The sequence below is a fragment of the Silene latifolia genome, chromosome 2 (genome assembly GCF_048544455.1).
Source record: "Silene latifolia isolate original U9 population chromosome 2, ASM4854445v1, whole genome shotgun sequence".
Taxonomy (NCBI): Eukaryota; Viridiplantae; Streptophyta; class Magnoliopsida; order Caryophyllales; family Caryophyllaceae; genus Silene; species Silene latifolia.
In genome coordinates, this window is record NC_133527.1 from 154,299,654 (window position 1) to 154,314,525 (window position 14,872).

Consider the following 14,872-nt stretch of genomic DNA (forward strand, 5'->3'; position numbering starts at 1 on the left):
TATTTGTGCGACAAATATAAGGATTAAAATGGACCCGTAAATGGGATATTGGACCGTGTAAATAAAGTTAGTGGATGATCATAATCATTTCACTTTTACTTGTTTTTATTCTATAAGTGTCATATGATCATTGTGCATGTCATAATGTTTTTAGACAAAAATTGAAACAAGTCCACTCCTACACACTACCCCTCCCACCCGGTTTTCCTCCTCTATTAAGACCAATTTTTGTTCATTTTTGATAGCTAGCTCATTTAAGTGTTTTGCATGTGAACAAAAACTACTTCTCTCTCTAAAATAATTATCATCCTTTACTAAGTTGTTAGTAAACTAAAATGAATAATTACTAAGAGTGTTAGTAATATTTACATATTATCAAGGGAATAATTCAAACTAGTTACTAGTAAATACTTGTTAGATTAATTGGGTTGAGTTCTTGGGTGCACATTGTTAGGAAATCTTCTCTTTGAAGATTTGTTAGGAGGATCATCTTGTTGTTATAAGCTCAAGAACAATCAAGGTGAAGATCTTGATTGTGCCCATATTATCATAAAAATCTATGTAAGGAAATTGTTTTTCCTTAACTTTCTTTTTATGCTTTTATATTTGCATGCATGTTACATAGATCACCAAAATGATAAATTATGAGATAATTTAATTTTTATTATAGAGTCTAATATGGATATATGATCTTTCAAGTGGTATCAGAGCTTAGGCTTGTAATTTGCATGTTGGTTTTAAGCATATTAATAAATTATGAGATAATTTATAAAAACTCAAAAATTGTGTTAGAAGAGGTTTTAGCGCGAAATTTTTGGGACATGCATACTTAATGATCTCAAAAGATTTGTGGTAAAGTTTGGTGATTTATGAAGTTATTTTGCTATTTTTAATGATTTTTAGTAGAAAACCGAGTCAAAATGCCGTATTTTAGTTATAAATTGACTAAAAAAAGTTATAATTTGATTAGGATTATAGAATTTTTATGGTGTTTCATGCATGTTTTATACTGATTGTATGGAAAAGTTTGAAGGTTGGTTTGAATTTTTTGCATGTTTATTGATTTTTTGAGATAAAAATCGATAAAAGTGAAATAAATTAATCATAATTTTGAAACAATTGATTATGCCCTTTATAAATTTATGTACATTTGAAAATGTTGTTTAAAAGTTAAAAGTGAAATTTAAAATGTGATTACACCTGGTTTTGTTGTTTATTGGTTTTAGTGGATAAAAATCGATAAATATCGATTTTTTTCTTCATAAATTTTATCCGGATTTTTGGGGCAATTTTTATGACATTTTAGTGTTCTTGGGAGTGTTCCAGAATACTCAAAATTTTTGTTTCAATTTTTGGGTAATTTTTCAATTATTTTGGATTTTTACTTAAAAATTATGATTTTACCGATTAAATTAGCAAAATATCACCAAATCAAACTAATTATTCATCATAAAATTATTGAGGACTAATTTTGAGGTCCAAAACAGTTTGGACAATTAGTTTGGACTTAAATGAGATTTAAGAATTGATTATTGATTTTTACATGTTAAAAATCGATTAAATCCACAAACACCGAGATGGATAACAACGATTGATAGATAGGGCGGTTTTGGCATCATTTTACAGCATTTAAGCATATTTATTTAAGTTGAATGAATGATTGTCATTTATTTAAAGTATTTATCTTGTTGTACCTAGTATGGCCTAGTTTATTTTAATCGTTATTACCCGAAATGAATGGGAATAGCGATTTGTTTGTAAATTAAATACGATCTCGTATCGTCGATTTGTAATTAATTAATAGTTTTATTTATTTTATTAATTAATGTATAATAGGAATAGCTATGTAATTCAATTGTAATAGTTATTCTTGCCGGCGTTTCCTAAAGACGGATTACATCGAGACGGAGTCTATTTTTTGAAGGTGTTCCAAATCCCACAAGAAGGAGCCACTTTTGGAATGAAGAGGCAAGGGACCAAGGAGTTGGTTTTCGATATGTAATAGTCTAGTTTTTATTAACTAGGTGGTCATACTAGGATTTATTCATATGTTTACTTGTTTGCTTGTTTTTATTTTCGCGCATGCCAAAATCGCCATTCACATGCATTTTATTTTCGCGGTTGTCAATCCACGTCATTTACATTCACCGACTTAGTTCACTTATAGGGAATTTATGACTAAATTGACAAGATCTCTCACATAACTAAAATTGAGATTAGCCTTACCAATTAGTAACACCTATGAATCTCTTGTTCATTAGAGCCACGCTCGCCCAAACGGGGTGTTCTCTTTTTACCTTGGGTAAGTAGGGTGGTAAACGGTTATCACACGCTAAAATTGGTTGGACTCAACGGAATATAAGACGGTCTTGTGTTCCGGGGCTAGTAGATGGATTTAAAGAAATCCGTCGACCAAGAGTTCTAGAGGTAGAATTAGTCAACGTGACTTACCGAATTTACACAATTATGGGATGTTTTGCCCAAGCGATGCTCATTTTTGTTTAATATTTGAATCTTGGAATCATTTATATAATTTAGTGGGAGATCATTATATAAATGTTAAAACTTGTTAAACATGTTTTCACAAGTGTTTTAAAACAATGGATGTTACTATTTCCTTTTTGTTGTAGCATTTTAATTCGCAATGGCAACTTCATCAACTCCATTGACTACTTCACTAGGCAAAGATTCATGGATAAGGTCCGTAATAGACAAATGTATCTTAAAAGATGACGGTAGTATCTTTCTTGAATGGTAATCCAACATCAAAAGTGTCGCGTTGTCCGACAATGTGCTCACTTACTTGACCGATGCTCCTCCCATCGAGCCCGGTCCAAAGGCTTCATTGGTGGTGCGGACCGCCTATGATGACCATGTGAGGATGTTGAATGATATCAAGAATGTGTTGATATGGTCGATGTCCCTAAAGCTCAAGCTATCATGCATTTCTTTAAATGCGTACGAGATATTAACTCGTATGATTACTATGTTTTCACAAACACCTAAAGTCCGTCAATACGATGCAGCGGCACGCTTCTTTGAAGCTAAGCTTGAGAGGGGCCAAAAGATTGGTCCCCATGTACTCAAAATGGTCGAATATGTCGACATCCTAGAGCGTGTAGGGTGTAACATTCCTAAGACTCTTGTGGTGGATCGAATCCTCCACTCACTTCCCTCCAAGTTTGCCCACTTTAGGGTAAACTACAACCTGAATGGCATGGATAAGAGTTATCATGAAATTCATGCACTCCTCACCCAAGCGGAGAGGGATATGAAAGCTAGTGGGAGTGGCAAAGGGGATGTTTTAACCATGAAGTTAACGAACATGTCCCTTGTAGTTAAGAAAGGAAAAGGGAAGGAAAAGTCCCAATTCAAGAAATCGTCAAAGAAACGTGACAAGGGAAAGGGGAAGGCCGTTGTGAATGGAAATCCCAAGGCAAAAAGTGTCAAACTCCCCGAGGCCAAATGTTTCCATTGTAATGGGAAGGGGCATTATAGGAGGAGTTGTCCCAAATACTTGGAGGATCTCATGGAAGGGCGTGTGACGCCTATTGGTATGATTTCCTCTCTCTATGTGATAGACGTTAATTATGCTTGCACTTCCACTTGGGTACTTGATACCAGATGTGGCTCTCACCTTTGTACTCATTTGCAGGGTTTAAGGGACGTGCGAGCACTAGCAAAAGGTGATGTGGATCTCCGCATGGGCAATGGAGCTAGAGTAGCGGCCATTTCCGTGGGGACCTATGTGCTCACTTTAGCTAGTGGTCTAGAGTTGTATTTAAATAAGTGTTATTTTGTACCAACTTTAACCAAGAACATCATCTCCATTTCCGCGTTAGACGTGGAAGGCTTTTGTTTTATGATTAAGGACAATAGTTGTACTTTTTCATTAAATGATGTGGTTTATGGCAAGGCAATTTCAATTGGAGGCATTTATATTTTAAATGATATTAATGACGTTTATCATGTGGAAACTAAAAAGCTCAAAACGGGTGATCCAAACGAATCCTACCTTTGGCATTGTCGTTTAGGCCACATAAACGAAAGACGCATTAAGAGACTTGCTTCATCAAAAGTGCTCAAACCATTTGGTTTTGAATCTTATGGTACATGCGAGTCTTGCCTTCTAGGCAAGATGACTCGTGCACCTTTTGCGGGAAAAGGGACACGAGCTAGTGAGGTTTTGGCTATCATACATACGGATGTGTGTGGACCATTAACCATCACCGCTAGAGGAGGTTTTCACTACTTCATTACTTTTACTGATGACTTACGTAGATATGGGTATGTCTACTTAATGAAGAATATGAGTGAAGCCTTTGACATGTTCAAAGAATTTCAAAATAAAGTAGAGAACCAATTGGATAAAAGGATTAAGACACTACGATCCGATCGTGGTGGTGAATACCTAAATTTTGAATTTGATTCACACCTGAAAGATTGTGGTATAGTATCACAATGGACTCCTCCTGGCACACCACAACTAAATGGTGTGGCCGAAAGGAGAAACCGAACTTTACTAGATATGGTTCTGTCTATGAAGAGTGTAACTGAGCTTCCTAGTTCGTTTTGGGGTTTTGCCCTCTTGTCTGCAATATTTTCACTAAATTGAAGCCCAACTAAAGCGGCCGATAAGACTCCATATGAGATATGGATAGGGAACGTCCCTCGTTTCTCATTCATGCGTATTTGGGGTTGCGAAGCGTACGTCAAGATCAAGTCTGACAATAAGCTTGCACCCAGGCCTGACAAATGTCTTTTTGTAGGATATCCAAGGGAAACACGTGGTTATTACTTCTACAATAAACACGAGAACAAAGTGTTTGTGGCTCGTGATGCTTCTTCCTAGAAAAGGAGTTTATTTCAAGGAGATAGAGTGGGATAAAATTTGAACTTGAAGAAGTTCGAGAGCCACAAATTGAGAATGAGGTAGAGGAGAACATGGAGGATAGCATTCCCTCTTCCTCTAAAATGGTAATTGTGCCTAGAAAATCAAGTAGGATTTCTAATCAACCTGATCGCTACCTTGGTAACATCGAAGAGGATGGTGTTTTGTTACTTTTGGAAAGTGATGAACCCACTACCTACAAATCGGCCATGTCTAGTCCCGACTCCTCGCTTTGGCTAGAAGCCATACGATCCGAAATGGATTCCATGTACGAGAACCAAGTATGGGACTTGGTGGATTTACTTGAGCGAGTGCGACCCCTTCAGTGTAAATGGATATATAAAATTAAGCTCGGCATGGATAAACATGTGGATGTTTACAAAGCCAGATTGGTGGCAAAAGGTTTCACCGAAGTTCATGGTTTACACTATGACGAAACCTTCGATCCAGTCGCTATGCTTCGGTCCATTAGGATAATCTTAGCGGTTGCCGCATTTCATGATTATGAGATTTGGCAAATGGATGTCAAAACCGCCTTCTTGAATGGGATTCTAGAAGAAGAGGTGTACATGATACAACCTGAAGGTTTTGTGGATACATCTAACCCTAAGAAGGTGTGTAGGCTTAAAAAGTCCATCTATGGTCTTAATCAAGAATCTAGGAGTTGGAATCATCGCTTTGATCATGTTATTAAACAATACGGTTTCACTAGAAGTGTGAAAGAACCGTGTTTATACATGAAGTTTAGTGGGAGTAAGGTTGTATTCCTTGTCCTATATGTAGATGACATATTGCTCATCGGGAATGATGTTCCATCGCTCACTTCCGTAAAGGAGTGGCTAGGGAAACACTTCTAGATGAAGGACTTGGGAGAGGCACAACGAATCTTGGGTATTCGGATCTATAAGGATAGGTCCAAGAGGATACTAGAATTGAGTCAAGAAGCTTATATTGACAAAGTTCTTGACCGATTCAATATGAAAGACTCCAAGAGAGGATTTCTACCTATGGGTCAAGGGATTAATTAGAGCAAGTCACAGTCTCCCTCCACCCCTAAGGAAATTGAACACATGAAGACCGCCCCTTATGCTTCCGCTGTTGGTTCTATCATGTATGCTATGATTTGCACTCGTCCCGACGTTGCATATACCTTGAGCATGACAAGTCGTTATCAAGCCAAGCCTAGTGAGAGTCAGTGGATAGCCGTAAAGAACATCCTTAAGTACTTGAGAAGGACTAAGGATTCGTTCTTAGTGTTTGGAGGAGAAATTGAGTTACGTGTAAGAGGTTACACGGGCGCAAGTTTCCAAACCGATCGGGATGACATGAAATCCCAATCCGGCTATGTGTTTATGCTAAATGGAGGAGCTGTTTGCTGGAAGAGCTTCAAGCAAAGCGTTACTACGGAATCTACAAAAGAGGCTGAGTACCTTGCAGCGTCTGAGGCTGCGAAGGAAGCTGTTTAGATTAGGCAATTCATGGAGGGGCTAGGAGTAGTTCATTCTGCCAAAGATCCTATCACTCTATATTATGATAACAGTGGAGCTATTTTTCAAGCCAAAGAGCCTAAGTCTAGTAACAAATATAGACACATTAAAAGGAAATACCATGTAATTGGAGATTATGTGGAAAGGAAGGAAATTGACATTTGTAAGGTTGGGACAGATGATAATATTGCTGATCCTTTAACCAAGCCTTTATCAAAGGCTAAGCATGATGGTCATGTCGTCGCAATGGGATTGAGACGAGTACCGGATTTTTTTTAGATTTGGATATGTAATAATTGGATGGTGTATCTCTTATTATATATATGATAATCACATTCATTGTCTTCGCATTCATTCTTTTATGAATCTTATATTTAGTGTGACTAAATTTTAAATACCTTGTTTATCTGAATAAGTTGTGGAGACAATGTTGAACACTATTCAAGTGAATAAGATGAACATTGTATTTTGTCCCTAGTCACTTAATGAGGTGACGTCTCGGAGTGACTAGATTATAAGTCGATTGATGGTTGTTCAACACCATGAGGTCATACGTGGTGACTAGTCGATTACATAGGCAGAGTGTGTGACACTTTGCCAGACAGTGACCATTTAGAGAGTCCCTAAGTTCTATTATAGACGCCTTGTCGTGGTGGGGATCTCTAAGATGTTCTAATGAGTCGATTCTTTTGACTGGAGACTATTATCTGAGCAAGTGCAGTTTTTGAGTGAATTTGGTTTTTGTCCTAGGTCGTGCCGTGAAAGGAGGCCAAAAGGGCATTTACTAGGTCATGGTGATCTGTATTGTGCAATAGGATAGATATGGCATACAGGAATTGTCCACCCACGTTGGGTAACTATATCTCAAGGCCACTCGAAGAGTTAATGACTACAAATACGTGGCCACGCTCGGAAGTAATACGTGAGAGATTTTTCCGGTCAGGTAGTCACACTCCCGATCGAGAAAACCACTCGCAATATGTTCATGTGCAAGTGCGACCTGAAAGACACCTTGCATTGAGTGGGAGATTAAAACGGACAAGAGAATTGGTAGTGCACACCTTGTGTCGGACAAGTGGGAGATTGTTGGAGTTAGTGACCTCCACAATAGTGCGTTTACATAATAAATCTCATTAAAGGAATATCATCAGATATTTAATTATTTGATCCTCGTCAGTTGATTAACGTAAATCGATAACGGTTGGCTGACTAGAGTTTGACGTTATTGTCGTGAGACGGCGGTGATCAACTGACCCCTTTCGGTCCCACACCTAAAGGAACGAACCCCAATTGACAATTAAATAATTGTATGAGATACAATTTATTTAGTCCCTTGATTTATAGACTAAAAAGTTAGTCAATTATTTTTAGAGAGATTTCGAGTTGCGAACTCGAGGCATGACAGTTATTATTTCATTATGCGATAATTGAATAATAAATTATGGGAGACGGGTTTTAGTTAATTAATTGTTAATTCACTAAAATTGTACTAATTGATTAATGTGATTAATAGTAGTACATAAATAATATGTGTAGCGGTACACGTATATTTACGGAGTGATTTGGATGAAATTAATTGGAAGCATTTAAACATGAAACGATGTTTAAATAAAATTTACACGTATTTGTGCGACAAATATAAGAACCAAAATAGACCCATAAATGGGACATTAGACCGTGTAAATGAAGTTAGTGGATGATCATAATCATTTCACTTTTACTTGTTTTTCTTCCATAAGTATCATATGATCATTGTGCATGTCATAATGCTTTTAGACAAAAATTAAAACAAGTCCACTCCTACACACTACCACTCCCACCCGGTTTTCCTCCTCTATTAAGACCAATTTTTGTTCATTTTTGCTAGCTAGCTCATTCATGTGTTTTGCATGTGAACAAAACTACTTATCTCTCTAAAATAACTATCATCCTTTACTAAGTTCTTAGTTAACTAAAATGAATAATTACTAAGAGTGTTAGTAATATTTACATATTATCAAGGGAATAATTCTAACTAGTTACTAGTAAATACTTGTTAGATTAATTGGGTTGAGTTCTTGGGTGCACATTGTTAGGAGATCTTCTCTTTGAAGATTTTTTAGGAGGATCATCCTTTTGTTATAAGCTCAAGAACAATCAAGGTAGGAGATTTTGATTGTGCCCATATTATCATAAAAATCTATGTAAGGAAATTGTTTTTCCTTAACTTTCTTTTTATGCTTTTATATTTGCATGCATGTTACATAGATCATCAAAATGATAAATTATGAGATAATTTAATTTTTATTAGAGAGTCAAATATGGATCTATGATCTTTTAGTATACTCACATACTTTGAGTCGTGTCACACTTTACTTATTGAAGCTGACATTTGTGTGTCTGTGTAATTGTCACCTATCTCTTTTGGGGTGGCCTGTGTCGATCCATATGATATCCTTTGGTCATATGGGGAGCAGGTTAAGTACAGGTTGTTTGGTTTGCACGTGGGAGACGGGACGAGCTTGATGAGTCAAGAGAAGAGTATAGTTGGCTAGAAAGTATAGTTGTCATGAGTTGTACTTTTATTCATTTGTTTACGCTCATGTATTCACTAAACATTATATTTTTTTATAAAATGTTCTTTTATTGAAGTTTTGAAACACTACCTCGGGAAACCGAGATGGTAACACTTCAATTATCTTGGCCGGATAGTTGGAGTGTTACAAAAGGTTTTAAGGAACTTGAGACAAATGATCGTTATGTTAAAGTTTTAATATAGTAATTCACGTTTGAGCCAAGTTTGAGTAAAATTGCATAATAAGGAAGAGCATTTTATAAAGTTAGTAAAGTTGCTAGAGTTGAGTTTTGAAGCTGCATCGTTTTACAAAGTTCATCATATTTCAAGTGTGCTATTAAGACAAATTTGTGGTTTGATTGAAATACAAAGGAAACCATGCCGTAATTTCTCTAATTCTATTTTCGGGTTAAGTAAACTTCATCTCAATGACAAGCTCGTGTCAAGGATTTATTTTAAAAGTGTCGGTCATTGATCTAAAGCATTGGGAAAATTTCCTATCCAATCCAAGTTATTTGATTTCCTACCGTATTCGTTCCGGATTGTTTTAATTCTCGTCACTCCTATCCGGAATTTGACATGTGAAATGGTTCTGCGGCGTGCCGAAGCTATCGAGGAACACGAGGAGCAACCAACCAAGGAAAGTTCGCCAAGAGTCGGTGGTACCCTCAGTGATTGAACCCCCGGGATTTCCGGGTATAGAATTTGTGTGTGAGCCTGATAGATTGATTTCGTCACCCTAGCCTTAGGTCTATGATCCCAATAAGGTATATGGTATTGGATATATTCATCAAGTTTGAAAATTTGGGAACACTAGGAAGGTAGGTAGCCCATGCAAAGTTTTGAGTTGAGTGAGTTGATCATGAGAGATAACCTATAAATGATGATTGTAGTGCAACCAAGGTTGGATATTTAGGGGTTATTCGGACTCATAGTTAGCGAACGGAATTTAAAGAACATGTGAGAGTGACCTTATTAAGTATGACTCGAGTGAAAAGAGAGTGACGACATGAGTTGATAAAAGTTTTGGAAGGCGTGAGATTTGACTTAAGGAATGGTAGGAATCGAATAAATGGTGACAAAGATTTATGAAACCGGAATATGAGAGTGAACACCAGAACGAGGGATGAGTTGGAGATTTTGCAAGGTTTTTAGTCCAACATGCGATAAGGAATTCTTACAAGTTTCGGGCGAACCCTTGTCAGGAGGTCGCGTTGACGGCCGTTACATACGAGGGGTGAGTTTGAGTTTTAATAATTGAGATATATGATGGTGGATTTAGTATTACCAAGCTTGATTTTCGCAGTTATGAGAGTAAGAGTATGATATGTAATGCATGTGAGTTCGATCATGTTGTTAAGAGATTTGATCATTTGTGTTGTATAGTATGACCGTTTAATCAAATTATGTATGCATGAAGTGTGAAAGTAGTAGGGCAAAACTTTGGCCTATGAGTGATAATTTAGATGTTGTTTATGAAGTTGCCTCCCAATCGTTAAGTGAAGCGCCTATGGTTTACTTCGTGACCTTGTTGTAGTTTTGAACACATGTTACCACGTAGGCTACTACAAACATGCACATATGGCACACACACTTGACACCGAACACTCCTATACGTCTACCCTTCCACGGTTGCTGGCTTAAGCATGATTGGGGCCGGGTTCCGAGATGAGGGCGCCTTCTCAGCCAAAACCGATATAAGGGGCCCCCAACACACAAACACCAAGTTCATTTTAATTTGACACCCTATATTCATTTGGTTCATTGGTTCAGGTTCCAAAATCGTCGCTCTGATACCACTTTGTAACACCCCCGTACATCAAGGTGCCTTACCAAGGACCACCCCAATGTATGAAGGTGTTACCATCTCGGTTTCCCGGGGTAAGTAGATCGAATAAACAATAGTAGAACATATATATTAAATAGATTTATACTTTACATGGTTAAATAGTGGGATAAAGATACAACATGAACAATTATCAAAACTACTAAGCATGAGTGACGATGACATCTACTTCGGTAGCGTGATGACTTGATTCCCTTCCAAGCCCCACAACAACAAGACCAGCTGTACCTGCTAAGACAACTGCTCACCATCCCCGAATGGAACACCAAAGTTTTAAAACACAACACGGGGTCAGTTCACTGCATAACCAAAATAAGACAAGTACGATAAAAGTAAACATCTGTCACAGTCCACCTCCAACTCCCAATCTCAACCTGTAACTGACTACACACTAAAGTGTGTAGCCCTGCCAATGGGGGACCGCAGCCGTACCCACCAAATCCCTACTCATTAACGAGCAATAACCCTATTCATTAATGTGCACATCCCCTCCTATGGTGGGTTCCACAGAGGGCGAAACTAGGGCGTGAAATCACTCCCGCAAGTGACTCTACTCAGCCGAGGACGCGACTCGCGAACATCACCAACAATCACCACAACACCAACACCAAACTTCAATCCAACAACAGTAGATAATCACAATATCAATCGTACAAACAATCATAACAACATCTTAAATCAATTAAACAGTAAACCGAGTAGGGAAGCCCTACCTTATCGCTAATCCATGAAAATGCATCCAACAACTAGCCAGGCAAGACTCTGAGGTGAATCCTATATAGAGTAACCACGTCTTATTACAAGACTACCCCAAGGACCTGCTAAAAGACAACCACGAAACATCGACTTACCTTGAGCCGCGGACCGAGGACGACAATGATGACATCCTTACTTGAATACTCCACATATAAACTAATCCCCTTCCTTGTTTAGTGTCTAGGATAGATGAGAGTGTATAGAGAGGTGGGTGATAGGTGAGAGAGATATATATTAGGGTTAGAGAGATAGGGAACTGTCGAAAATGAAATATGATTTACCAACTTGTGTTTTATAATAACGCGTCAACAACGGCAATACTCGGTCGAGTACCTTCATACTCGGTCGTGTAAGCCCTACTCGGTCGAGTCTTACCACTACTCGGCCGAGTATCCCCTACTAGGTCGAGTAAACAGATATATAGTTCCTTTATTCTCTCTCCTATCCCTTCCTACGGGTCATCTCTGGTCCAACGGTCGGTCAAGAGGTCCTTAAACAGGGCGGGTATTACAGTCTTTCTCCCTTAAAAGGAACTTTGTCCCCGAAGTTCATCTCATAGCTCCTAACACAACGACAACACCTAAGACAAGACCTATCACTTCACTACAACGAACGCCACCCAAAGTTTAAGGCACATAAGACACCTAAAAAAGTAGGTTTTACACGACATCCTTGACAAGGCTTCGACGACCATAAAGCATCACTATACCGTTACTCTGTACAACTAGTCAATCAATTTCATAACAAGTTAAATTCAAATGTACACGTTATATCCGTTAAGTTTGTGACAACTCATAACTGGGAAGTTAAAATAAAGATGAAGCATAGAAGAACTTTGTCAAATCATTAGAACTTTTAACCGCGATGTTATCTACCCCTCTAAAAAGGAACTTCGTCCCCGAAGTTCATTCTACCCATCCACCAAATTCATACACATGTAAGAAGACAACAATCATGGAACATATATCCTATCACAAGGCAAGTACGACACACCCATAATGCATGTAAATAACCATCTTCTTCATACAATTCAAAGAGACAAGACACACAACATAAATAGGGAGTTGCGAATAGTATTATGATATCACTGCCCTTCGGTCAACACTGACTACCATTAACGCACACATACCACATCTCATATTACTATTACCGTTATATCTCAGATTTCGATCATATACCGTGTTCATATACACAGGGCGCAACTCATATACTCTAAACACGTTACTAAAGTATTGAAAAATGTACTTACCAAAACAGCTACCCCATTAATTCTATAAAAATTTCAAACAACGAAGAATGTATTTTCCGGATGCTCGGGCGAGTGTCATGGGGTACTCGGTCGAGTAAGTGATACTATGCAATTCCCCGGTTCTTAAAACATACAACATTCAAGTTCGAACTTGCAACTGGTGAGATGTCTAATACCAACACAAAGTCTGTTTCCATCCAATTCAAACGGAATACAAAACGCAAGTGATGGCCTTATGGCCAGTTACAATCATCCAAAATAAAAGAGTATGATAAAAGAGCAACAAGTATCCAACAACAACCAAAGAAACAAGTCCACAAATACAACATGAATCAAATATCTGCACCCTCCTCCATCTACTCGCCACCTCCGGTGCCAGATGTACCTGCTCCAGATGCTCCTGCTCCCTGAAAAGCTCCAGCTAAGTAGCCTCCACCGCCGGTCCATCTCCCTGCCTTATCCAACTGGTTGCCGTAGTTGGCTCCCCACGGTCCCGCGAGGCAGCCAAAATCGATCTCCTCTGGTGGTCTCCAAAAGCTAGGGTCAACTCTGTAACACCCCTAATTTTCGTAATATAATTCTTTAATTTTATTTTCCCATATTTTATTTTTTATTTTCTGGGAAAATATCCGTCTTTTATCTTTTGGGCTCGAAAAACGATGAAGACCCGCTCCTCCCTTGGGTCTCACGTGTTTTTGGTGTATATGGGTGAGTTTAGGGCCTAAACCTAGAATAAACTCATGAGCTTCTTAACTAGGTGTTTTCTTTTAATTGTGTTTATGCCAATTGAAGTAATTAATATGATTTAATGATTGTCTTGTATGATTGGTACGTGTTAGATTGTTTATTATCATGTTAATTATGTTTTCGTATGTTTGTATATGTTTTAATGTATTAATTATATATCGTGTTGGTTATGTGTTTATTATGGGTGTCATGCGCGCAATTAAGGTTTACGAATAAACCCTAGTGGCAGCATGATAGGCGGCCAAGGGTGCTCTCCAAAGTTATAGATAAAGCTAGTATAACCTTGATGATGATTCATGAGTTATATCTAAAGTTAATACAACTTTGGGTGGTTACTCTAGTTATGGCTGAATCTACTATAACATTGAAGTACGAGTTAAGGTTATAGCTGGAACTAACATACCCTGAGATTATGGCTCAAGGTTATGGTTGGAACTAGTATAACTTTGAGTTTCGTGTCAAGGTTATAGTTGAGGTAAGTATAACTTCATGTTATATGTGTTGAAGTTATAGTAGAGGTTACTATAACCTCGCATCCAGAGTTCATGTTATGGTTAGGTTTACTATAACATTGAATGGTTAATGCTAAGGTTATAGCTGAAGTTACTATAGCATTGGTTGCTTGTACTTGTTTCATATGTTGTATTGTGTTCAACGTGTTATGTCCTTGTGTTTGCATATATCTTTGGTTAATCTTGTTCATATGATAGGTAGGATGGTCAGTTATACTATCCTATGGGTTGAGTCGTGATGTTGTTCACGCATGTTAGTAAAGTCAGTGTAACTGTGCATTGGTTTGTTGCTAGTTTGAATAGATGACGGTAGTATCAGTTATATACTATCGGAATGAACCAACGCCACCCGTTGATGCGGAGTTTGTTTTGGTCAATGTTCGTAACTAGCCAGAGGCAGTGGTTATACGCTCTGGTTCCCGAGTGTCGTTCGATGTACAGTTATTGCACCGAGAGTCTGGCCAGGTTTTACACATATAGGCAGTGGTTATACGCTATACATAGTACCGTGGAGGCAGTGGTTATACGCTCCACACCGATGGAGGCAGTGGTTATACGCTCCGTCAGCTAGAGGCAGTGGTTATACGCTCTGGCAAGTTAGAGGCAGTGGTTATACGCTCTAACGGGCGTTCGCTCTATTCGCTACGCTTTATTGCTAGCTTTGTGCCTTCTATTGCTGTGGATTGTGTGTCACCATGTTTGCTATGCTTCAATGCTAGCTTTGTGCCTTAGGTTGTTGTGGGTCGTTTGTCACTACTGGTCTTGTAAGTGTTCATGGTCTAGTTCTTGCATATGGTCTAGGTTTGCATGATTGTATTCGTTTAAGATTG

At 38.1% G+C, this 14,872-nt stretch overlaps 1 long non-coding RNA gene across 1 annotated transcript; it reads left to right on the plus strand.

Annotated features, from left to right (window-relative positions):
- Window positions 1–3,468: 3,468 nt before the first annotated feature.
- LOC141630778 (uncharacterized) lies at window positions 3,469–3,935 on the plus strand. The gene is made up of 2 exons (XR_012537552.1): window positions 3,469–3,554; window positions 3,656–3,935. It is a non-coding gene; the product is annotated as an uncharacterized LOC141630778 (long non-coding RNA).
- Window positions 3,936–14,872: the final 10,937 nt, after the last annotated feature.